The 8,554-nt window shown below is 35.4% G+C and overlaps 1 protein-coding gene across 2 annotated transcripts in view; it reads right to left on the bottom strand.

The window, feature by feature from the left end:
• The window catches only part of ZMYM2 (zinc finger MYM-type containing 2), a 103,084-nt gene that overhangs the window by 4,068 nt on the left and 90,462 nt on the right, over positions 1-8,554 (bottom strand). The window lies entirely within an intron of this gene.

Raw genomic sequence — 8,554 nt, 5'->3', positions numbered from 1 at the left:
AAAAAAAAAAAAAAAAAAAAAAAAAAAAACAACCAAAAATCAAAAACCAAAAAACCAGGCACACTAACATAATACAACAGGAGAGATTACTGGCTTTATCTATATACCTAGAAATCATAAAGAATCAAAGTTACCAATTACTCTTTGGCTTAAAAAACTCAAAGCTGATGGGGCGCCTGGGTGGCGCAGTCGGTTAAGCGTCCGACTTCAGCCAGGTCACGATCTCGCGGTCCGTGAGTTCGAGCCCCACGTCGGGCTCTGGGCTGATGGCTCAGAGCCTGGAGCCTGTTTCCGATTCTGTGTCTCCCTCTCTCTCTGCCCCTCCCCCGTTCATGCTCTGTCTCTCTCTGTCCCAAAAATAAATAAAGGTTGAAAAAAAAATTAAAAAAAAAAAAACAAAAAAAAAACTCAAAGCTGAAATACAAGAATCCAGAATGTAAGAACTAGCAGAAATCTTCAGTCTGTCAGATAAAAACAGAATATCTGGTTCCAATGTTCATTATATAGAACATGGAGAAAACAAAATTAGATTTTCAAGTAAGAGTAATTAAATTATAAATTATTAAAGAAAAATTCTGAATTGGATGAAATGTTATTCTGCAGTGGTCTGAGGGTCTCTTCTAGCACTCAATTGTTAAGGAATGCTTTTTACTTACTGCTCCTCTCTAACTCCTGTGAGTCAGTACAAACTTGACTCTAATAACTTACTATGACAAATCTTAACAATGAGAGTTGTTAAGGAATGATTTAAAAACTAAAGTTTGCAAAGTCCATCTCCAGTGGAATCTGGAATAAAATAATGTAAAAGTTAAATGTATGGCAACAACAGCACAAAGGGGCAGGCGATGGGAAACGGACACTGTTATAAGGTTCATACGTGATACATAAAGTGGTACAATAATATCTGAGGGTAGATAATGAACTGAAGACCCATATTATAAATCCTAGGGCAACCACAACAAAACTACTTAAGAGGCAAAAAATAAACCAACAGTAGAGACAAAATAGAATCACAGAAAAATAACTAATTCAAAAGAAAGCAGAGAAAAAAAAAAACCAATAATGAACAGATAAAACAAATACAAAACAACCAATGGCAGATTCTCATCCAATGGCAGCCGTGATTATACTAAATATAAAAGATCTAAACCAGGGTGGCAAATGAGAGCCAAAACTGGTTCAGTGCCTATTTTTGTCAATAAAGTTTCCTTGAAACACAGACACAAGTGACATCTGCATATTGCCAAAGTCTGTTTTCATACTGCAATGGCAGAGCTGAATGGGTGCATGATATATCAGTGTGGCCTGCAAAGACAAATAAAACATTTACTATCTGGTTCTTTATATACAGGGGAAAAAAAGGTTTGTTGGTCTAAACATACCAAGACAAAGATTGGTCAATTGGGCTTAAAAAAAAAAAAAAAAAAAAAAAAAAAAGCCAGACCCAACAATATGCTGCTTAACAAGAAACCTACTTTTTTTAAGTTTTATTTTCTTTAAAATAATCTCTATACCCAGCACGGGGTTCGAACTTACAACCCCAAGATCAAGAGTTGCATGCTCTTCCAACTTAGCCAGGTGCTCCAAGACACCTAACTTTAAATATGCAGACACAGATAAATGAAAAGTAAAAGAATGGAAAAAAAAAAAAACACCATATAATAATCAAATATCAGACTAGCGTATCATCATCTGAACTGATCATTATGATGTTAGTCCTGCTAGTCAGAAGGGAGACAGCATAATTTCAAAATGGCAGAACAAAAATTCGTAACTGATAGCTTGTGAATAGGATGACAAACCAAGTGCCTGGCAATCAATGAAGTGACAGTGTCAGATCCCTTCCCTACTGATGAGTTAGTCAGAGGGCAGAAATTCTATAAAAATATCTGGAAATTCTCAGTGTTATGACTGTAGCATTAATTGGTTAAAATACAATATCACAATTCAATCTGTTTAATGTTTTTTAATGTAAAGTTGATGCCCATTATACAAAACAACTGCAGAAGTGAAATCCTCATGTTCAGAACAGCAATTTTTCTCTTTTGTTCTTACCATTTAAAGCAGCAATCATAATGAGAGAAATGATCCTGAAGTAATTTTCAGCTATAAGTCAAGCAGTAAGGGGGAAATAACTTTTTTTTTAATGTTTATTCATTTTTGAGAGAGTGCGAATGGGGGAGGGGCAGAGAGAGAGGGGGAGACAGAATCCAAAGCAGGCTCCAGGCTCTGAGCTGTCAGCACAGAGCCTGAAACGGGGCTTTCAATTCACAGAGAGATCACGACCTGAGCTAAAGTCGGATGCTTAATTGAGCCACCCACGCGCCCCAAGGGGGAAATAATTTCTATGTACATTCAGAACCTTAACAACAAGCCAAAAACTACCATGCTTCCAACTCCACTTTACTGCAAGTAGCTCCTAAAAGATGTGCTTTTTTTGGCAATCCCTGATAAATCGAAAGACCTGCTGCTCTTATTGTTACAGAAGGAATGACGATAAGCTTTACTAGTCATTGCTGTAGTATTCAAAGCAACACTATATTATGGTATAGCTGTTATTTTCCATTAAGGCAGTCCCAATCTATAAACGCCCAATCTACACAACTTATGAACACCTAATCTGCCCCATCACCAAAGCGCAGTAACTTTTGCTTTTCAGAAGCAAAGGAGAAGCCATCAACACCTCCTGGGAAGTAACCCTGGAAAAAACACGGTGATGGGTCAGGCTTGTCTAAAGAGTATCAATCTTTTTTTCTTTTTTTTTTTAAGTTAATTTATTTTGAGAGAGAGAGAGAGAGAGAGAGAGAGAGAGAGAGAGAGAGAGAAGAGGGAGAGAGAGAATCCCAAGCAGGCTCCTCACTGCCAGCACTGAGCCTGACACATGGCTTGATCTCATGAACCATGAGATCATGACCTGAGCCGAAATCAAGAGTCAGACACTTAACCAACTGAGCCACCCAAGTGCCCCAAGAGTAGCAACCTTAATAAAAATTTTTACTACAAAATAATTACTAAATAATTACAGAATTATTTAAATTAATAAGTATTCTCTTTCCAAAATATAAATTCCTTTATAAGGGTTCTGGTTTCTCATTGCATTTAGAATGCTTTGGAACAATATTTGAGAGAACTAGAGATCCAGAGATAATTTTGGAACCACTGCACAGAGTATCATTGAACAACAAAATATAGTGTGATCTACACATATAATTTTAAATTTTCTAAAACTTCTAAAATTTTTTTAGAAGTTATAGTTAAATATTTTATTTAACCCAATATATCTAAAACATTACTTTAAACATACAATACAAAACTTAATCAGATATTTTACATTTTTATTTATTTATTATATATTTTTTTTAGGTTTATTTATTTTGAGACAGAGACAGTGTGAGTGGGAGAAGGGCAGAGAGAGAAGGAGACAGAGAATCCCAAATAGGCTCTGCACCATCAGCACAGAGGAGCTCAATGTGGGGCTCAAACCCATGAAACCGTGAGATCATGACCTGAGCCAAAACCAGGAGTCAGATGCTTAACTTACTGAGCCACCCAGGCGCCCCTTCTTAGAAATCTTTTTTTTTTTTTTTTTAATTTTTAAAGTTTATTTATTTATTTTGACAGAGACAGAGATAATGCGAGTGGGGAGGGGCAGAAAGAGAAGGAGACAGAATACGTTTTACATTTTTAAAATATAAATTCTTTGAAATCTTATGTGTATTTTACATGTAGAGCACTTATTTCAGATGAGCTAAGTTTCAAGGGCTCTGTTCTCTTTTGGATTAAAAATGCAAAGCAGCACATTGGTAACTATCTATCTACTTAAGCAGAAATTCTGGCACTGGTATTTGAGAAGTAGAATATAAGTCTACTAACATAGTTGAAAATCATATGTTTTAGAAAATGTTCAGTCAGTAACATGTTTGTTTAGACATGAATGGTCACTAATACATATGTAATGACAATGTTTTTAGAAAACTAGCTAAGCAAAACCTATTATATGTAACAATATGCACAACAATTTATAAATAGTATGTTGAGAATATAAGACACTCATCATTTAAGGGTTATTAGATATATTTAAGAGATTGTACTTATAGGTGTCTAAAATTGATGGTCTTATAAAATGCTACTTGCATAAAGCTTCATTAAAAACAATGTAAACACAGCCCACCATTAATTTAGCTACAAATCAGCAGCTCTGCACAATAATTTGTGTTTCAGTAATATTATTCCAACCCTCAGCTGCCTACCTCCAAGGCAAAAAAAAAAAAAAAAATCAAGTGTGATCTTTAAAAAATGCTTAAAACCTTTTCCTGTTTCAACCTGGATAAAAGATGTCTAAACATTTTAACAATAAATACAGGCCCTTTGCTGCATGACTGTTACCTACCTGCACCCAAAGCTCTCTACACTTCATATTCTACATTCCAGCCATGCCAAGCAGTTCCTGGAAAACTGTGCCCTGTATAGATTTTTCTCTGTTCTTGAAATGCCATTGTTCTTCCCTCATCCCTCCTGCCTAGAATTTCTATATTTACTTCAAAGTTCAATTTAAAGATCTTCCCCACTATTTTCTCAGATTACATCCTTATAGAACCAATTATTCCCACCTCTGTGCCACCAACATACCATACCATGAGAACAGCACTGTTTAAATATTATTTTTGTATGTGTTCCAAATCCTTGGGCAGAACATATTACAGCTTTTAAGTCAGACTGCTTACCAGATTCAAAATATATGAGCTATATAAACTCAGGTGAGCTACTTAATTTTCCTTCATCATTAAAAAATGGTGACAAGAATAGTAAGGTTGTTGAGAGGACTAAATGACATGTCAAGCAGTACAGTGCATGGAAATCAGTAAATAGTAAAAAAAAAAAAAAAAGTAATCTCTAATATCTACTCCAATGTTCAGTGTTCAGCATACAATAAACAGTTAACTAATGTCTCCTGAAGAAACCAATGAAAGAAGGTTAGCAAAACTCTGAATGCATTACACCACTGCTGTGAAAAATAAGGCAAATTCTTAAGGCCCTTCTGAATCAAAGATTAAATACATTTTAAAATGTTATACATATTTTAATAGAATTTTTAAAAGTTCTATATAATAGAACTCAAATTAACAAGCTCAAGTTAATAAGTGAGTTTACTCTAGTTTTTAATATAGTAAATGGAGTTCTAACTCTTCTTGAAAAAAGCATTTTTCAAGAGAAGAAATTTTGGAAAAATTTTTGGAAAATGAGAATAACTATCTAGAATAAACAAAGAATTCTCACAAATGGAGAGAGACAAACAACCCAACAAAGCAAAACTTCACAGAAAAGCTAACTCAAATGGCCAACTAAAAAGATCCTCAGCACTTTTGGGAAGCAATATCATGATAGCTTTTACAATAAAAAGTATGTTTGGGGCACCTGGGTGGCTAGTCGGTTAAGTGTCAGACTTTGGCTCAGGTCATGATGTCACAATTTCGTGAGTTCGAGCCCTGTGTCACGCTCCGCAGTTAACAGCAGAGCCTGCTTGAGATTCTCCCCTTCTCTCTCTCTGCCCCTCCCCCGCTTGCATGTGCACGTTCTAAGTAAATAAACTTAAAAAATAAAATAAAACATATGCTTTTTTTATGGTCTAATAATACCCTTTCAGAAATCTAATCTCATAGAAATAAGATCTTTAAGATCTTTAGGATCGGGGCACCTGGGTGGCTCGTTGGTTAAGCATCGGACTTTGGCTCAGGTCATGATCTCACAGTTTGTGGGTTCAAGCCCCGCATCGGGCTCTGTGCTGATGGCTCAGAGCCTGGAGCCTGCTTCAGATTCTCTGTCTCCCTCTCTCTCTGCCCCTCCCCCACTCACACTATGTCTCTCACTCTCAAAAATAAAACATAAAAAAAAAATTTTTTTTTTCTTTTGAAAAAGATCTTTAGGATCATTATGTAGTATCTGGGAAAGGAGGGGAAAGAAGGTGTACACTGTTTATCTATAATAGCAAAATTTTATGAAACAAAGGGAATGCTCATCATTGTTGAAATGACTAAATTAAATGTAGTATGAAATACACACAGTTAAGTCTGTTCCAGCTGACTTAGAGGGACTGCCACAATGTGCTGAGAAACAGAAGGAAGGAAACTATAGTACAAAAGTTTAATATGGCTCCATGTTCTTAGCTGACAAACTATTATATCTTTTGCCGTGTTCATAAAAAAATACAGAGAAGCATACACATTTAGCTAACCATGATGAAGTGGGGAAGGTTCAGGAAAACGGTATCCACAATTCCACTGACAATGCATTTGGTGTGCAGGGCGTGTGTTCACATGTGTAAGGTAAGAGTGGATGAGAGGAAAGAATGATCATGATTGTAGGAGTTCACATAATTTTCTTTTTTAACAATAACCGTTATCCTTATAAAATCAGGGGGGAAAATCAGCTATTCTGTTCGTGAGCTAGGAAAAAAATGCTGTGCACCCCCTTCACACAGTACTAATTAAATATCCATAATTATACCTAATTTCTCAATATGCAGTACAGAAATGGCTACCTATTTACTACCTACATTCACAACACCTGGTCCTCACAACTAAAGATGTTATTCCTTCAATAAACAAATATAAAAAAAGTCCTACTTCTTCGACATTATTTTATTCCCAGATGCAAACAAAATCAATAAATGCAACAGAAAAATATGCACTCTTCCAAAAATAGCTTCTATTTCTGTACACATCCTTGAAGTAACATTAAACAGCAATGATTTCTGTAAAGTATATTTTAGATAGCTTATCTTTACACTGAGGTTTAAGATTATTTTTAAAGCTGCTTATAAATACCATACAGCCTTTTACAAAATTAAATCAAGTCTGTGAAAATATGTCCAATGATGAGAATAGTAAAAAAAACTTCTTTCAATTATGGTATAAAAACAAAAAAAGAAAAGAAAAATTTACTATCTTAACCATTCTAAAGTGTATAGCTCAGTAGCAAAAAAAATTTCTGAGGAAACAGTTTTAGTCAAATGTAAAGACCCTGTTTAAAAAGGGAGGAAATTCAGACATATGCTACGATATGGATAAGGTTTGAAGATATTATGCTTAGTGCAAAAAGCCAGTCACAAAAAGAGTAATATTGTACGATTTCACTTATACAAGATACCGTAAGTAGTCAAACTTATGGAGACAGAAAACAGAATGATGGCTGCCAAGGGTGGAATGAGGAGAGAATGAGTTACTGTTTAATGGGTACAGAGTTTCAGTTATGCTATATGGGGATGGATGGTGGTCATGTTTGCACAGGATTACAAATGTACTTAATATCCCTGACTTGTACATTTTTTTTTTAATTTTTTTTTCAATGTTTTATTTATTTTTGGGACAGAGAGAGACAGAGCATGAACGGGGGAGGGGCAGAGAGAGAGGGAGACACAGAATCGGAAACAGGCTCCAGGCTCTGAGCCATCAGCCCAGAGCCCGACGCGGGGCTCGAACTCCCGGACCGCGAGATCGTGACCTGGCTGAAGTCGGACGCTTAACCGACTGCGCCACCCAGGTGCCCCTGACTTGTACATTAAAAACAGTTAAAATGGGTAAGTTATATGTTACGTGTATTTTACCACAAAAAAAAATTAGAAAAGAAGACCAACTTAAAGACATAATTTATAATTCCTTCTTATGCAATCCATTTAGATCTCAAACGTCTAATAGTATTTGGAGTTCTAATATTTAAATAACCCACTCAGTAAAAAGCAATCCAGAGATTCAACTTCCTATAATAGAGTTATAGGGTAGCCAGCCAATACTCTTTACTTAAGGAAAATGAAAATATTTTTAAAAATTTATGGAACGTAAGTAAACTAGTTGATAGAAGAAAATGTACACCTTAATTTAAATGCTTTACTAGAAAAGAAAAAAGGTCTAAGATCAATGATCTTAAGTTGGAAAAAAGAAAACAAATTAAGGAAACAAATGGAGGTCAGAGACTCCAAAAAAGAGAAAACAGAAAAACAGAGAAAAATCAATGAAACCAAAAGCTGGCTCTCCGAATAAATCAATAAAAGAAAACTGATAAACTTTTAGCTAGATCAGCAAATACAGGCAAACCAGAACCCTAGCCCCATTAGGCCCAATCCCACTAGCCATTTGTTTTTCACAATGTATAAACTAAGGGCTATGTTTTTTATCATTATAAACCATTACATTTTTAAGCTGCTATCTACCTATCAACATCAACCCATGCTAACAAATATGTGACAACTTTGATCAAGTGCACAAATTTCTTTAAAGACAAAACTGCTAAAATGAACTCAAAATAAAGAGTGAACTTAAATAACCGTATAAAAATTAAATGAATTGACTTAGTAATTTAAACTACCTCAAACCCCACACAAAAAACAAACAAACAAAAAAAACCAAAAAAAACCAGGCCCACATAGCTTCACTGGATTCTGTCAAACACTTAAGAAAGGAATAATACCAATTCTCACAAATTCTTTCAGAAAAGATAAGAAAGGCGGGGGGGGGGGGGGGGGGGGGGGGGCGGGGGGGGGCAGGTGGTTTAAAAAAAA

The sequence above is a fragment of the Herpailurus yagouaroundi genome, unplaced genomic scaffold, assembly GCF_014898765.1.
Source record: "Herpailurus yagouaroundi ecotype Mexico unplaced genomic scaffold, PumYag 197, whole genome shotgun sequence".
In the NCBI taxonomy this organism is placed as follows: Eukaryota; Metazoa; Chordata; class Mammalia; order Carnivora; family Felidae; genus Herpailurus; species Herpailurus yagouaroundi.
This window is presented reverse-complemented; position numbering and strand designations above follow the sequence as displayed.